This window comes from Orcinus orca, chromosome 21 (assembly GCF_937001465.1).
Source record: "Orcinus orca chromosome 21, mOrcOrc1.1, whole genome shotgun sequence".
NCBI classification, from domain to species: Eukaryota; Metazoa; Chordata; class Mammalia; order Artiodactyla; family Delphinidae; genus Orcinus; species Orcinus orca.
This window is the reverse complement of record NC_064579.1, coordinates 31,144,568-31,160,755: the sequence shown is the minus strand read 5'-3', so window position 1 is coordinate 31,160,755 and position 16,188 is coordinate 31,144,568. Positions and strand designations below refer to the sequence as shown.

The following is a 16,188-nucleotide window of genomic DNA, read 5'->3' as shown; positions in this document are numbered from 1 at the left end:
TGTCCTGTGGCTGGTGCCACAGGGCCAGGTCCTGGGGCAGATGACTCTTATACTGGTGGAAAAGTTAACATATAAAAAGTTAACATATAATGTGCCAAAATATTCAAAATTAACTGTTGGCAATTTAGGACATTATCATCTTTTTGCTTTTACGTAGAATTAGCCTTATGGTACCTGTAGTGTTTCAGTGAAATGGAAAAGCTTTAATGATCATCACAATTCTTTTCTTTATAAATGCAAATATTCACTTGGTAATAAAGTTAAAACAACTTACTTAGAGAAGCATAACATTGTAGGAGACCATTTAAAACCTACTAAACAAAAACTTTTGTAAATATTGAGATTTAAAATTTTATAAATACTGACATACATCCATCAACTAGTATTTGACTATGTTTACCTACAGTTTTAATGTACAGTTCTGTCAAGAAGTGATGTATGTACTACACATTAGGTATGTGGACATAAATGGACATAAATGGAATTTCTTGAAGTGTTATGAAAATAGATGTGAAATTATGAGCCAAAATCATTTATGGGTCACACTTTCCTTTATAACTACTTTGAAATGAACTTATAGACAGTCTCTAAATCCAGCTTAAAATATTATCTATTTAACCTTCTTCAAAGATTTCAAGAAATGATTATATTTTAAGGGTGATGTTACAGAGACCAGAAAAGTGATCTAAAACAATTGTTTAATATCAGGACGATGCTGGGCTGACCTGCTCTCACAAACACATCAAAACTACACCTATGTATAGAACAACTCTTGCTGAAATCAACCTGGGGACGAGCAGGATGGCTTTTCCACCACAAAGCCTGTGAAAAAAGATCCACACTGAGGCTGGTAGGAAGGGAGGAGGAGTGACCTGGTTGGGACCTGCATCCCTAGTGGCGTACACAGAAGTGCAGGGGGGTGTCACAGCCTCAGGATCCTCCCTGGGATGTCAGGGTTTTGAGCTACACATTGGGCAACCCAACCCTGGGGTCGGACCCTGGGAAGACAAGCCCCCTTAGCTGGTTTGAAAACCAGTGGGGCTTACGAGACAGAGGTCTGTAAGAAACCTAGATACTGCTCTTAAAGAGTACACACACAGACTTGCTTACCTACAATCACAACACAGACACGTGCGTGAGTGAATCTAACTCCAGGGCAGAGATTGCCACCACAGAAACTCTCGTCCCCGTGCACACTGGGTGAGGGAGTGAAGCCAGCTCAGCAATATAGCACCAAGCCCACCTCTAACCAAGGTAAACACACGATGGAAAAAGTAAAACCACAGAAGTGCAGCCCCTGCCATGCCCCAAACCAAGGCACAGACTGCCAGCCCACGCAGGATAAATCCCACCAAGTCTTTGGCTGCCAGCACACGCTGGAGGAAGACACAGCCCCTGTTCACCTCAGATCCAGCTCTTGCATCAAAGCCACTGGTCACACACTGCCTGAAGAGAGAAGTTCCCACACAAGGACCAGAATTAGGTAACTGTTTCACTTAATTTCATAGAGGTAGAGAAAGTTAAACAAATTGAGAACACTGAAGAATTTGTTTCAAATGAAAGAACCCCTAATGAAACAGAGATAAACATTCAAAGCAATAGTAATTAATAAGAGTGCTGACTGAACTGGGGAAAAGAACAGTGAGGATTTTAACAAAGAACTAGAAAATGTAAGAACCAGAGTTGAGAATACAATAACTGAGGTGAAAAATACTCTAGAGGGAATTAACAGCAGATTAGGTGATACAGAAGAACGTGTAAATGATCGAAATCACTCAATAGTTTGTGACCTCTGGGACAGCATCAAACATTTGCATTATAGGGGTCCCAGAAGGAGAAGAACAAGTGTTGAAAATGTATTTGATGAAATTATGGTTTAAAGCTTCTCAAACCTGAGGGAAACAAATACCCAGGTATAGGAAGAACAGAAAGAGGTAAGACCAAAAAGCAATAGAAAAAAATAAAACCAAGAGCAGGTGTTTTGGAAAAGATAAAGTTGATAAGCCTTTAGCCAGACTCAGTAAGGAAAAAAGAGGGAGGACCAGGTAAACAAACTAGGAAATGAAAGAGGAGAAATTACAACTGTTATCACAGAAATACAAATGATAATAAGAGAACAATATGAACAGTTATATACCAACAGCTTGGACAACCTAGGAAAAAATGGATAAATTCTAGGAAATATACAATCTTCCAAGAGTACTTCAGGAAGAAATAATTTGAAGTGACCAATTACTCATATAGAAATTGAATCAGTAATCAAAAACCTTCCCATAAACAAAAGTCCCTATCTCTCAAACTAGTCCTAGAAATTGAAGAGAACAGTCTGAAATGCATTCTACAAGGCCATTACCCTGATGAAAGCCAGACAAATAAACTACAAAAAAAATTACAGGCCAATATCTCTGGTGAACATAGATGTAAAAATCCTCAACAAAATATTAGCAAACTGAATTCAACAATATTTAGAAAGGATGATACACCATGATCAAGGGGGATTTATTTCAGGGATGCAAGGATGATCTGCAAATCAATCAATGTGTTATACCATGAAGGATAAAAATTACATGATCATCTCAATAGATGCTGGAAAAGCATTTGAAAAAATTAAACATCAGTCCATGATTTTAAAAAACCTCTCAAAACAAAAGCCAAAATATACAAATTGGACCTAATTGAATGTCAAGGCTTGTGCACAGTAAAGGAAACCATCAACAACACGAAAAGACAACCTAATGAACGGGAGAAGGTATTTGCAAATAATATGATCAATAAGGGGTTAATACCCAAAATAAAGAGCTCATACAACTCCATATAAAAAAAAAAACCTGATTAAAAAATGAGAAGACCTTAATAGACACTTTTCCAAAGAAAACATACAGACGGCCAACAGGTACATGAAAAGATGCTCAACGTCACTAACCATCAGGGAAAAGCAATCAAAACCACAATGAGATAGCACCTCACACCTGTCAGAACTGCTGTTGTTAAAACAGCAACAAATAATCAGTGTTGGCAAGATGTGGAGAAAAAGGAACTCCAGTCCTCTGTTGGTGGGAATGTAAAATGAAAAAAATTAAAACATACCATATGATTCAGCAATTCCATTTCTGGGTATATATCCCAAGAAAATGCTAACTTGAAAAGATACAAGCACCCCAGTGATCATAGAAGCATTATTTACAATAGCCAAGATTGGAAGCAACCTAAGTGTCCATCAACAGATGAGTGGATAAAGAAGATGTGAAAGATGTACACAATGGAATATTACTCAGCCATAAAAAATGAATTTTTATCATTTGCAGCGTGGATGCACAGGAGGGTGGTATTATGCCTGGTGAAGTAAGTTAGAGAAAGACAAACACTGTATGTTAGCACTTATACGTGGAAGCTAAAAGATAAACAAAAGAATATAACATAACAGACTCATAGGTACAGAGAACGAACTAGTGGTTACCAGTGAGAGAGGGGTAGGGATAGGGGCAAGACAGAGGAAGGGGATTAAGGTCTACAAACTGCTAGTGTAACACACATAACATACAAGGATGTAATAATGTGCAGCACAGGGAATATAGCCAATAATTTATAACAATTTTAAGTGGAATATAATCTATAAAAATTATTGAATCACTGTGTTGTACACCTAAAACTAAAATAACATAAATCAACCATACTTCAATTAAAAAAACCAATTATGTCTTAAATTTTATTAGTAGAGCCCAGAAATTATTGCCTGACGCCAGAGGGCGCTAATCACCAAGGGGAGGAGGCTCGCAGCAGGCACTAACTGCCACGAGAGGGCCCACGTTGCCAAGGAGACGTGTGCCAGCTAGGCAGGAGTGACCTCACAGAAGAGGGCCCACCTCGCAGAAGGGTGAGGAACCCAGCCAGGATCAGACTCTCACCAGAGGGCCCACATCACCACGAGGTTTGGAACCAGGCAGGAGTGTCCTCACTCCAGTGGGGCCACGCCAGCGTAAGGTGAGGAACCCAGCACATGTGGCCTCCAACCAGAGGACCCACATCACCAAGTGGCTGAGAGTGAGGCAGGCAGGAGTAGCCTCAGAAGAGAGAGCACATAGAATAAAAAAGATAAGGAATCCAGCAGCTGGAACCTCCCAGCACATGGCCCAGAGCAGCAAGGCTATGGCATCCAGGCCAGAGTGAACTCACACCAGTGGGCCCACATCATGAAACTGTGAGCAACCCAGCCGTTGGGACCTCAGAGCATAAGGCCCACAGCCCCATGGGGATGGGAACCTAGCAGGAGTGTCCTCGCACCACTGGGCGCAAATCAGAAAATGTGGGGAGCCCAGAATTTAGGGCCTTGACGCCAGAGGGCCCTCATCACTGAGGGGAGAAGGCTGCCAGCCGGCTCCAACTGCCACCAGAGGGCCCACGTCGCCCAGGCGACGTACGCGAGCCAGGCAGGAGTGACCTCACAGCAGAGGGCCCACCTCACAGAAGGGTGAGGAACCCATCCAGCCACAGACTCTCACCAGAGGGCCCACAACACCAAGGGGACGGGAACCAGGCAGGAGTTTCTTCACACCAGTGGGGCCACACCATCGAAAGGTGAGGAAACCAGCACATGTGGACTCAAGGGGCCTCTAAGAGGATTTCATTAGCTCCTAAGCTAAGTTTTCTTGTTTACCTCTCTACATAATTAAGTGAATCATCTAATTTTAAGTTCTTCACTTTTTAAAACCTTTGTTCCATGGCTAAAGAATTTTGTGTACATTTTACATGAATTAAAACATTAAATTGAGAAAATTAAGGCCACAGCATTTTAAGACTAATATGCTTGAAAAGCGTAAGCACTTAATGAAATAGATTCAAGTATTGCATTTCTCTGAAGCAACAGAAATGACCTAAAAAGAAACAAGGGAAAACTTCAGCACTTTTAGAAATAGAAATAGCTTATTTTCATTATTATTAGATGCAACCCTAGTGCATGTTCTATAAAACCAAATAATAACAAATGAATATGTCACATTAAAAACACACTTCAAGTGTTGTTATGATTATAAAGGCCACTTTAAAGTATGAATGAGGTTACCTAGATATTCAAACCTATCTGCACGTTTCATTGTTTTGTCTTTGCTTCTTTGCACAGATCGTTTGGTTGTAACCATTAGAATTTCTGACTAAAAAAAATCAATTCATATCATTATTTTGAAATATTCTTGCGTAATAAAATAGACTAAATAGGAAATACCATAAAACACGATGAAATAAGTTGTTTGGGGTTGCACATATTTTATCTGAAATATTAATGGGTTATTACCAGTGTTATGTAGCATTCTTCCTGCAGTGATGAAATCAATTGATCTTTGATTAGTTGCCTAGCTGCAGTCATTTTTGAAAGTATTTCTTCCTCACCATCACATTACTAGATTGTAAACATACACTGAAAACAATTTTATTAAGACACATTTAATGCTAAACTGAGCAAAACTAGAGGAAATAGTCAATAGGAACTCAGATTCTGAACTTTGATGTCAACAGGCATCTCTTTGCACTCCAGCTCTAACAATACCCAACCTGAGTCATTTACTTTGTATTTCAATTTCCTTATTTGTAAATACGGATAAGAAGAATACCTGCCTCACAGAGTTATTATGAGAATTAAATGAAATAAAGTTTTTGTTACAATATTTTGTATATTACAGATAGGTGTCAGAAAATATTGTTAAGTAATTATTAATGGAAAATAAATCAAGTCTAGAGCTGCACAATGATGGAAGAAGGTTGGGATGATTTTCTGATGCTATCAGAGAATCATCTGCGATCTTTCATCACCCTCAGTCACGATTCTGATACACACCCTCACCGGTGGGGCAGCCTCCCTCTTCCTTCTAAATGATATTGAAAATCACCAAAGAAATGAATGATTGACGCCTCAGAGGTGTTGAAGAAAATAGTCTAACGAACTCTGCTAGTAAATCCCTGTATCATCAACGGACACAAAACATTTCAAAAAGCAATTTCAAATGCTTTAAATACGGATCTTCACACACTGATAGGGCGCTGCTCTAGCCTGTTACAGCAAGCTTAAAACTGAGCCATTATCATATGCAAACGTTATCTTCAAAATTAAAGTTGAAGTAGACTAGAATGGATCACGCATATGGTGAAAAATATGCATAAAATATAGTATTCATTGTATTAACAGGAAAAATCTAATGTCAGAATTGCAAGAGGAGTGTCGCTGAATTAAGCATATCAGAGAAATTCAATGTATAATAGCGTTATGTAAAGTATTTCAACTGAAATTAAAATCCTCATTGCCTTGTTTTGTGATTACCTGAGGAAAGATAAAAAGCATTTACTCTGTTGTATAAATAATATGTATGATACTTGCAGTGACCCAAAAGCCTAGATTTAAAATCACTTTTACATAGCTTTCATCTTAGCAGTGTTTCATTTTACTCATTTCTAAAAAACCACTTTGGCTTTCCAGTGTCCTCCAAAAAGCAGAAAGAATAAAACCCCTTATATTTACGGAGTAAAGGTTTTGAGAAGTAACAAGGCTCTCCAATATAGGTTTCCGCGTTTAGGCACTGAAACTGATTTTAGTTTTGAATATACTGTCCCATAAGGAGGCTTGTCATATAAATCAGTGGAAGCATCAATGATTCTTCATACCATCCGGTTAACTTGAACTGACTACAAATATTCAACAGCACACTACAAACAAGTTGATAGCTAGTTGTCTTCTTTATAATCAGTACTAAGTTATACGCATTTTAGTAAAGAACCACTAAATCACATTTTTGCTAAGACTAGAGACCCTATCCGTTTTGTGATAGCACACAAGCAAGAGATAGCCATTGATGTAGTGGGTATTTATGCTTCACATAACACAGTTGTAGCCATCCTGATCAGCTGGATTAATGCAGGAACATTCCTATAGAACATATTACCAATATTTCTGAAACGTGTCTACTCAGCTCAGAAGCGATTTCTTTTTTGATGTGTTCACTTTATTCTTTAAACTATTGGAGCCCATTACAATTTTGACCTCACTGTAAAATAGGAAACAACATCACTTTGGTACTTGGTGGGTAGGACCAAAAATTTATAAACGATGATAGACTGTTTGAAACTTCAATAAAAGCTTTTGAAAGTCATATTTTAAAAATAGAAACATCCTTCAAGATAACTTGAAATACCCTTAAACAGAGGAGGATTTTTCTCTACATATAGGTGGAGAATCAGAGAGAATGGAAACAGAGTGATGGCTACTTATTCTAGCCCTGGGGTGGGGAAGTGCTCTCTTGATTCAGGGAGAGGAGGAATTGTAACAGGAAAGTATTGCAATATTTTGATGCTATAGTAGGACCATCTGTATAGAAAGTATTTAGATTTGCAATGAAAAACAAAATTTATATTTTTAAACACAGCTGACTTGTACGGAGTATGGATACTCTTAATCTGTTAAACGTGCTGATGAATTTGGATGTGCAAATGTAAAACGGGTATTGAAAAAAAGGCAGTGACTTTATCTACCTAACAATAAGGAAAATAGTTTGAAGGGCAATCAAGGATGGATTAAAGAGTTTTAAGGGCAAACACGGATGGATTAATGTGAGAGATGAGTACGAAGGGGAATGGAATTAGTGACGTGGGAAATGTCTGAGAAGCTCACGAAGTAAAGGAATCGTGGGAACATTTTAGGGAGTGAGGGTGGGTGAGGTTACCATCATTCAACGTAAGCTGTTTCCCTCGATTTCTTTTCATTACACTATAATAACTAGTACTCTCATAAACGCTTTGCGCAAGAAGTTTTTTAGTTTTAATAACTATTTCCACCTTTGGAAGAGAAATTTTGAATGAAACTGAATTTTGTTTGGGGCTTACAAATGTGAAATAAATTCAGTAATTATAGATGGTATAACCAAAGTCCAGGGAAGACCATGATATTATTGTTCCCAAACTGACTATTAGGTATTTGACTAGGACTTCATGTTTCCACAAGTGTATAATAGGCTTGAACCAAGCAGACCTAGATTTCAAGGGACCAAGATATGGCCATTGCTAACGAGTTTCATAATAAGTGGTTTTCTTTGGTTGGTGTTAGTTTGAAACATAGTATTCAGGGATCAAGGAACAATGTGGAATAATAAAATATGGTAGATGTCATGTGGAGGTATCTATATGAAACCATGGATATTAGAGAAGATTACAGAAAGTCTATTAATGTCATGTGGAAAATGGCATAAAATCCTGAATGATGATCTGGTATAATTAGATCAGCCTCTCGGTTGGGAAAGAGAAAACTGAATAGGGCGGGTGATGCACAGTTGGGTCAAAAGGGAGTGACTTACACATTTAAAGAACATAGTGTTTTTAAAATCTAAGACTGAGATATACTTGACGTATAGAACATACTATTGACTTCATACTCTGTCTGCTCTGGGATAATTTTCAAGAATACAGATCTTTCATGATCTCTGAAATTCTGTAGTATTTACCTAAATATCAAACTGGGATTTGAATACAGGTATAGTCTTCTGAGTTGCTGCTGTTATGTGGTTACTAATTCTATCCCATACTAGATAGGAAGTACCCCCCTACATTTTCAAAAGTACCATAGCCTGGCCAATGAAATTACTATAAATACAATTACATATAATATTAGAATTTCCTTAACAAATATTCAAGTTCTGGTTGTTTCATATATTTTTACCTGTCTCCAATTTTTTGAGCTGGGTCATCGGTTTTATACGCCCGGCTTTATCTTCTAAAATGTTGCTTTTGGTTTCATCTCTAGCCAAGAATATGAATGGTTTGTTACCATGGGAAACTTATACTTTTTTCACCCTAGATGCCTACCATTTTCTCCCTTTACACAAATGGTTCCTTCTGGTTTGGGCTACTATTGTGATCTGCATCTGAATCTCATTTGCTAGAAACATCTCTGTATGTGTCTGTAAGAGACCACAAAACTGGAAGGGAACCTAGGACTCAAATAGTGCTATTTATTTGTTTTATAAATGAGGAATGTGAACCAGCGGTATTAAATGTTTATCCAAGATCAAACTACATGTGTTTGCCTAAGTCTGATCCTAGAGTCCATGTTTCTGCCTACTAGTTATGTGCTCTCTCCATCTAAATAAACTTAAGTTTGTCTACTTCAAACAAAGAGTGGATTACTAAACATTGATATACATGCCTAACATTATCTAATAAGAAAAATAATTAAGGTAATGAATATCAAATTTAAGTGGCACCAATAAATTTATGTCCATCTGACCTTTCCCAAATACCACTTTCTTCTAGTAACTTTTTCAGAGGCTATTAAAATTACCAGGAAAGGCTCCTTTCAAATTAGGTACTCATTCTACAAGTTTCAAAAATCTCAGCCCTCAATTTGAGTCCCAGCACTTACAAAATCAATGCCATCATTTGAAGGAATTAAATTTGAAGGACTGTTTCCTGGTATCATTCTTAGGACCAAGTTTTATATTTTTCTGACTCGGTCAGAGGATCAAAAGCCATACTAAGTATTTCAAACACAGAGGACTTAATTTGGTAGCATAGTGCTGTAAAGCTGGCAGAGGACAGACGGGATGCTGAGATGACACACCGATTACTGTCTGCAAGCAGCAGCTAATCTCCGTCTGTCGGGGCAGAGGAAAGAGGTGGGGTTGAGGAGATGGGGGAGTACAGAGGAGGGGGCTGTGATGCTGGGGCTTAAAGTGTGGGAGCCGGTGATTCTTAAAGGACGAGTTGCTTTATGTGGGTGTTGGGAATACCAGCAGGAGCTGGAGTGAGTCAACCATTCGTTGCTACTGACTGATTCTGACAGGAATAAAAGACATCCTACCCGTCTTCCTCCAACTTGCCATTCCCCTCCAGTATCTTCAGCAAGTTGGACATAATCGGAAAACCCTGCTGGCAGGGGAGTCAGAGCCTCAGCCTCAGCATCACGGAGGAGGGAAGGGAGGAGGGGAAGATGGGCATCAAAGTGAGAGAGAGAAGAGTTATAACTGCCGACCAGGATACTAACGTGGGAGTCTGGTGACTCTCGAGACAGTGCAGAGTAGCGGTGGTTGCAGAAGCCTCACTTGTGAAGATGTCAGAAGGGGAGGAGAGAAAGTAGAAGCGGTGCATGTGGGCAACTCTTACTGAAGTGTTTAGGGGCATATGATTTACCAAGAAATAGAGCAGTAGCTGGAAGAAGATGTGTTTTAAATCACCTTTATCGAAGTGTAATTTATTATGATAAAATTCACCCAGTCAAGATATAGAACATTTTCCACCTCAAAGTCTTCTCAAGCCCCTCTTTAGTCAACACTCCCCAGCCCTGCCCCAAGCTCCACAGCCGGCCCCCGCCAACCAGGCTAAGCTAAGTCACATTGATGGAACACTACACCCAATGGCAGCAGAATACATACTCTTCAAATGCTCAAGAACAGTCCCATAGACCATATTCTGTGCCACAATACCGACGGGAATCATTGTAAAAGGAATGAAATCATACACAGTGTGTTTTCTGACCACAAGGGAAATGAATTAGAAATCAATTATAGAAAGTAATCCAGGAAATGCCCACATGTGGGAAAAATTAAACAACACGGTTCAGATGGAATATGCGTCAAAGAATAAACCACAAGAGAAATCAGAAAACATTTCAAGTGAACAAATAAAAAATCTCTGGGACGCAGCTAGAGTTTAGAAGGATATTTAAAACTTTGAATACACACGCACACATGCACACGCACGCACACACACGCACACACACACACACTGAGTAAAGAACTCAAATCAATGACTTGAACTTCCACCTTAAGTTGTTGAAGTTTGAAAACACAAAATGAAGTTTTAAAAACAATATTATCAATTATCAATAAATACAATACCAATAAGTTCTTGGTGTGAACCTAATTTTAAGCAGAATAATATTTTTAAAAATATTCTTATATTAATTTTTAATATAAAAAGGCAAAAATAAGGCAGTAGTAAGGCAGTTAGCTAAAATTGGCCTGTTTTCCTGTGTAACCTTCCACATTTATAAGGAAGATATGCTTAAAACTGAGGTTTAGAATATAACTGTGAGGCATTACAACATCCAGAAATGTATGAAATATCAACAAAGGACTGTGGACCATCTGCGGGAAACTCGTATTTATGTACAGCATATGACATTACTTCATTACATTGATGCCATTCCCAAATAATGCAAAGTAATGGAATTGACTACTGGTGATTAATTTATAGATCTGTAGGACAGTTCTGAATTCATACACTGAAGTGTTGTAATATTTCTGGCCGGTAATGACAAATAGCAAATAGTGAATTTATTATACAACTTATACTTCGTTTCGTTAGTTCTAGAAGTCACCCTCTTTCGAGTGGGTCGACATCGGGTACTTTTCACTTTCTCCATTCATGTATGCTCCTTGCCACATTCTTTGATTCAATATACACACAAATACATATCTACACATACACAAGCAGAAGCCTATGTACCTGTGTAGAGTTCAGCAATTAGGTATCTATTTGACCTACTTGTTTTTTTTTTTTTGCTTGTGCAGGTGATTTTTTCCAACTCTTTGCCTTCATAATCTATGACACCTAGAGGTCACTTTATTAAGCAGCAAAATAATTCACATCACTCAACTTCAGCTGAAACCAAGGCGCAACACTGCTCTAGGCAACAGGGAGGCAGTGGGCAAGCCCACCGCTTTTAAACCTGTCCTGCTCTTCCTCCGGGGGTGCCAGGCTCCTCTGTTCCTGTAACTCAGGCCACTGTCACTTGAAACAAGCTTGATCTAAAGGTTGCCAGGTCCCCAGGCTTCCTTCGTCAATGACAGTTACAGCTTTCCTTGCCAAACAGAAGCCACGTTCAAGAGGCAAAACCCTCCATCACACATGCCAGTGCAACCTGGGTCTGACACCACAGCGTGGTTATTTGTCAGAAGAAAAACTGCAATTTAAGCTGGGTGTCCTAAATCCATATTATTCCCATCCCTCTGTTTCTTAAAGATAACAAGAGGAGAACTGAACAGATAGAAAACATTCAACTCTTAGGTGTGCTGAAAGCATGGTGCCCTGACACAAGATGTCACAGCAGAGCAGTGCTGTAACACTAACACTGGATTGGGCTGCTCCAAGGGACTCAAACTTAGTTCGGGTTGAGAAAAACTAACTACACATGGGGCAAAAAGACTAACCTGGCAACAAACTGGAAACCATGGCAGGAAGAGATCTCCTGTGTGATGTGAAAGAGTGAAATTAATGATAATAATCAGCAAGGGATCTAAAAAAAACCCACCTTCCTTTATGTTCTTCCCCTCTATAAAGGAAAGGGAATGAAAACAGACATATCAGAAACCTAACCTCATATAAATAGAATGATGTAGAGATAATACTGTTTCTGAGTGAAAACTGAAACGGTGTCCCTAAGGAGGACACGGGGGAGGGGGCAGCCAGGCTGACTTCACTGCACTGAGGGACACAGATGTCCTGCTCTTTTCGTGACAGCCAGTGTGCCTCCCTCACCCTGTCATTATAGACACTGGCTTATCTGTCAGTCCTGGCTCTTTCTAGATCCCCTCCTACACCTGTCTAACAAACTTCTTTGAGAACTTTCACTGTATCAAGCATAGTGCTAAAGACCATAACTACATTAATGAATAAGACCATAACTACAATAATGAAACTACATTAATGAATAAGACACAGTCTCTGTTTTCAAAGAGAAATGGACAGCAGACAGTGGAGTCCGTGATAGAATGAGAAAAAGGGTGAGAAGTGCAACAAAGTGTGTAGAGGGTTCAATTATAGCACAGATGAGACTGAAGGGATCTGAGTGAGGTGGGAAGGGTTATGTTTGAGCTGTTGGTTTCTCTTCTCCTTTTTCTAAGAACAGTGACCCTCAGTCGTGAGCTACACGCACACTCTAAAGAGGTTCTTAGGAAAGCCACTATTGAGTAGGTGCATTCCTCTTAGGAATCAAATTGTTCTTGATCATTCAGTTGTGGAAAAACATCAGAGAGCAACTCAGCCAACATAGTTTCAAGAAGAGTATTGTAGCATGGTTTCGGGGAAAGGTGCATCCCGTAATAGCCTCATGGGATGAGGCTCTACCAGAAAAAGTCCAACTTAAACACATTCCAGTATAATCCACCGTCACAGGGCTCCCACTTCCTACAGAGAGGAAATAATTTGTCCTTTGGTCTCTACTTCAACATTTATGCCAATGCTAGTTTCTCAGTAGGGACTCAGTATTTTCCTGTTGATATAATTTACTTTTCAGTTACTTTTGTTGTAATTAATATTTTGTTTTTACAGCCAGTATAAGAACCTCTAACTCTTAATTTTCACATAACTCACTTAAATCACTCACTTTCCTATTAGTGAGGCTATTTTGACATTTCTGAAAAACCCCCCCACTCCTCTCAGTGATAACAGCCACCCTCTTCAGGCCCTCAGAGTTCTAAAGAGGTTGAGGCCATTTTTAACTTTGAAGCCTCAACAATAATAAAAACGAATGTGTAAATATATGTATGAAAACAGGGTAACAAAATGCTTTCCATTTTTTTCCTCTGTAATTTTCTCATTTGAGAAAAAAAATGTCTATCCCAAATCAATACTCACAGCACTTTTGTGGTTATTTGTGGACGTGTACTGAGTAGTAACATGTTTGAGTCACCCAATGAGCCTGTTCCCAAGTGAGATCAGGCAAGGGGACGCTCAGCCTTCTCGTTTCAGAGCTCGCACTATAAACAAGTGTCCTTTTCGTAGTACACGTAGGGCCACATTTTTCAAACTTTTGTGCCTTATATTGGTGATTTTATATTTAAAATGGCCCCCAGGTGCTGTCTAGTGTTTGTAAAGATAAGAAGGCTGTGATGTGCCTTATGGAGAGAATGCATGGGCTAGACAGCTTCCTCCAGGTATGAATTAACGAATTGACAATACGTTTTATAAAACAAGGCCATGTCTGGATAGGTTGATGGAAATGTAACCCGGGTCTCGCAGGAACCTAACTCTGCATCCCCCCCCGGGAGCGATGGTTCAGTGTTCGCTCGTCCAGTGTCCACAGCCACTTTACAGAACTACCTTGAATAACAAGAGCTGACTGTCTATAGTCAAGAAAAGACTTTTTAAAGCTTCGTGAAATTACTCACAATTAAAGAGGCAAACGAGAATCCACGTTTTGTAAGTACCTAATAGTCACTAAGCTCTGTCCAAAGTACAAAGCAAAGGCAAACTCACTTGATCGTCACAACATGATCATGTAAACAAATGATCAGACACATCAGATAACTTTCAAAGACCATATAGCTTGTAGGTGACCGAGCAGGGATTGGAAGTTATCTTTGTCTTCGGAGTTTATATCCTTTTTATTACAGCACTCCGCCTAACAAACCGATTTCTGAATTTACATACTTTCACATTCCTAAATGTGAGAAACATTTTGAGTCTGAACTTCAAACTCAATGTTTTTCCTACCTCTCCCCTAATTGGCCCTGTACATTTCTCCATAATAATTTTTTAAAAATGTGTATCTGGCTGTGTTTCACCTTATCATCTTTGGATTGAAATCCCAGTTAAAACCCTCTCCTTCTCACTCTATATTCTGTTCTGTCCTCTAACTTCTCAATTCTTAATACCAGTCTTTAAGTTATTTTTTCTATTTTTGTTGTTGTTGTTGTTCAAAAGTCAAATTCTGCAGCTGCTTATAATTCCTCTGCGGGCGCCTGGTAGACAATTATCCCCTATGGGTTTCTAGCACAATTCCACCAGGCTCATTTATCACATACAATTACATCTATTCTACTTTTAAAATGTTTTTTGTTTTGTTTCTGGTAGACTTACAAGAAACATCATTATATCAGTTTTCAACTAACATCTGTGGATAAAAAGCATTATAATACAAAAGAAGTGTCTTCAGGGTGCAGCTCAACATTGTTTCTCTCTTCACTGCCTAAATAGCACTACACTCATTTTATTGTCTTGAAATTTTGGAGGAAAAAACGAAACAAAGTTTATTTTACCGCGATAAAACTTGATAGAGTAAGGTTTGCTATTAAGGCCTTAAGGTTGGCAAGAGAGGAAAAAGAACAGTGATTTCTTGTATAAAGTCCTCACAATAAAAAGCAGCTATAGCCTTAGCTCTTTTTTAAACATAAAAATAAGCAGTAGAAGAAACGCCCCCATGAACTCACTTCCAGTAACTCCCAGGCATGCTACATTTATGTACTCCGAGTGTACATATATGAGAGTGATGGGTAATGACCAGTTGGAACAGATCATGTTTTTTTTTTTTTCAGGTATTTATGTCAGTCCTAATGTTAAGCCTTTAAGGAGGAAGTGGAAAGCATTTCAGACTAATGTGCGAATATGAAATCTTCCTTTTAAAATTGGTTGACAAGCATTGTGTGCTTTTCTCCCTTTAGGATCACAAGCTAGCCTATATTATTTAAAAGTGTTCAGAGCAGAACGTTCCTCGAGAATGGAAATGATTATAAGAGTTCTTTCTGATAACAAAGTAACTGTGTAGTTTTATGGATTGCTTAGCTGAATCAGCAAGAGAAACTTTCCATCAAAATAACTTGAGAGTCAAGGTTACGAACAGAACTCCCTTGTAAAAATTGGGAGATGTTGCCGTAAAAGCATAATCAAATTGGTCTGAATGTGTAAATTCAGAATAAAAGAGAGAACATGAGAAGTTCTACTGTGGTGTTGGGAGGAATATTTGTAGAGAAATTCCAAGAGTCCACAAGGAAAACTGGGTTTGGGACTTTCAAGACTGAGGAACTTCTATCCTTCCGGGTTATTCTGGAGAGACTTTTAGCCGATCCACGTATTTCTAATTACCTGAAGATGGAGGGATTGAAGAATCAAGTTGCATCAGTGGATTTTAACAGACTTGTTGAGTTTTGGCTGAAAGAAATGAGAGAATCTTTGAGGAGATTCTGGAGGTGAAGGGCAGAGAGAGAAAAAGACTAGTGAAAAACAACTACAACAACAACGACAACACGTGATCTTCCCCAAACCCAACACGATGCTCTAGAGTTTGAGAGGCTATAGAGAGAAGTGGAATAAATCCTTAACGTGAAGTTCTCTGGGAGGGGACAAAACATAAATCAAAGGCATTCTTTCTAATTATGGACAAGTTGGAGGATGGATTTATCACCCGAAATGTTGGGAGAACATGGAGATTCCATCCTT

The 16,188-nt window shown here is 38.8% G+C and overlaps 1 long non-coding RNA gene across 2 annotated transcripts in view; it reads left to right on the top strand.

The window, feature by feature from the left end:
* LOC117197023 (uncharacterized) overlaps positions 1–16,188 on the top strand; it is a 43,587-nt gene that overhangs the window by 8,574 nt on the left and 18,825 nt on the right. The window contains exon 1 of one of the 2 annotated variants that reach the window (XR_007474562.1): positions 4,463–4,575. The exons of the other annotated variant lie outside the window; for it this stretch is intronic. This is a non-coding gene — a long non-coding RNA (uncharacterized LOC117197023). Of the gene's footprint in view, positions 1–4,462; positions 4,576–16,188 lie in introns of those variants that run through there. 2 annotated transcript variants of the gene reach the window in all.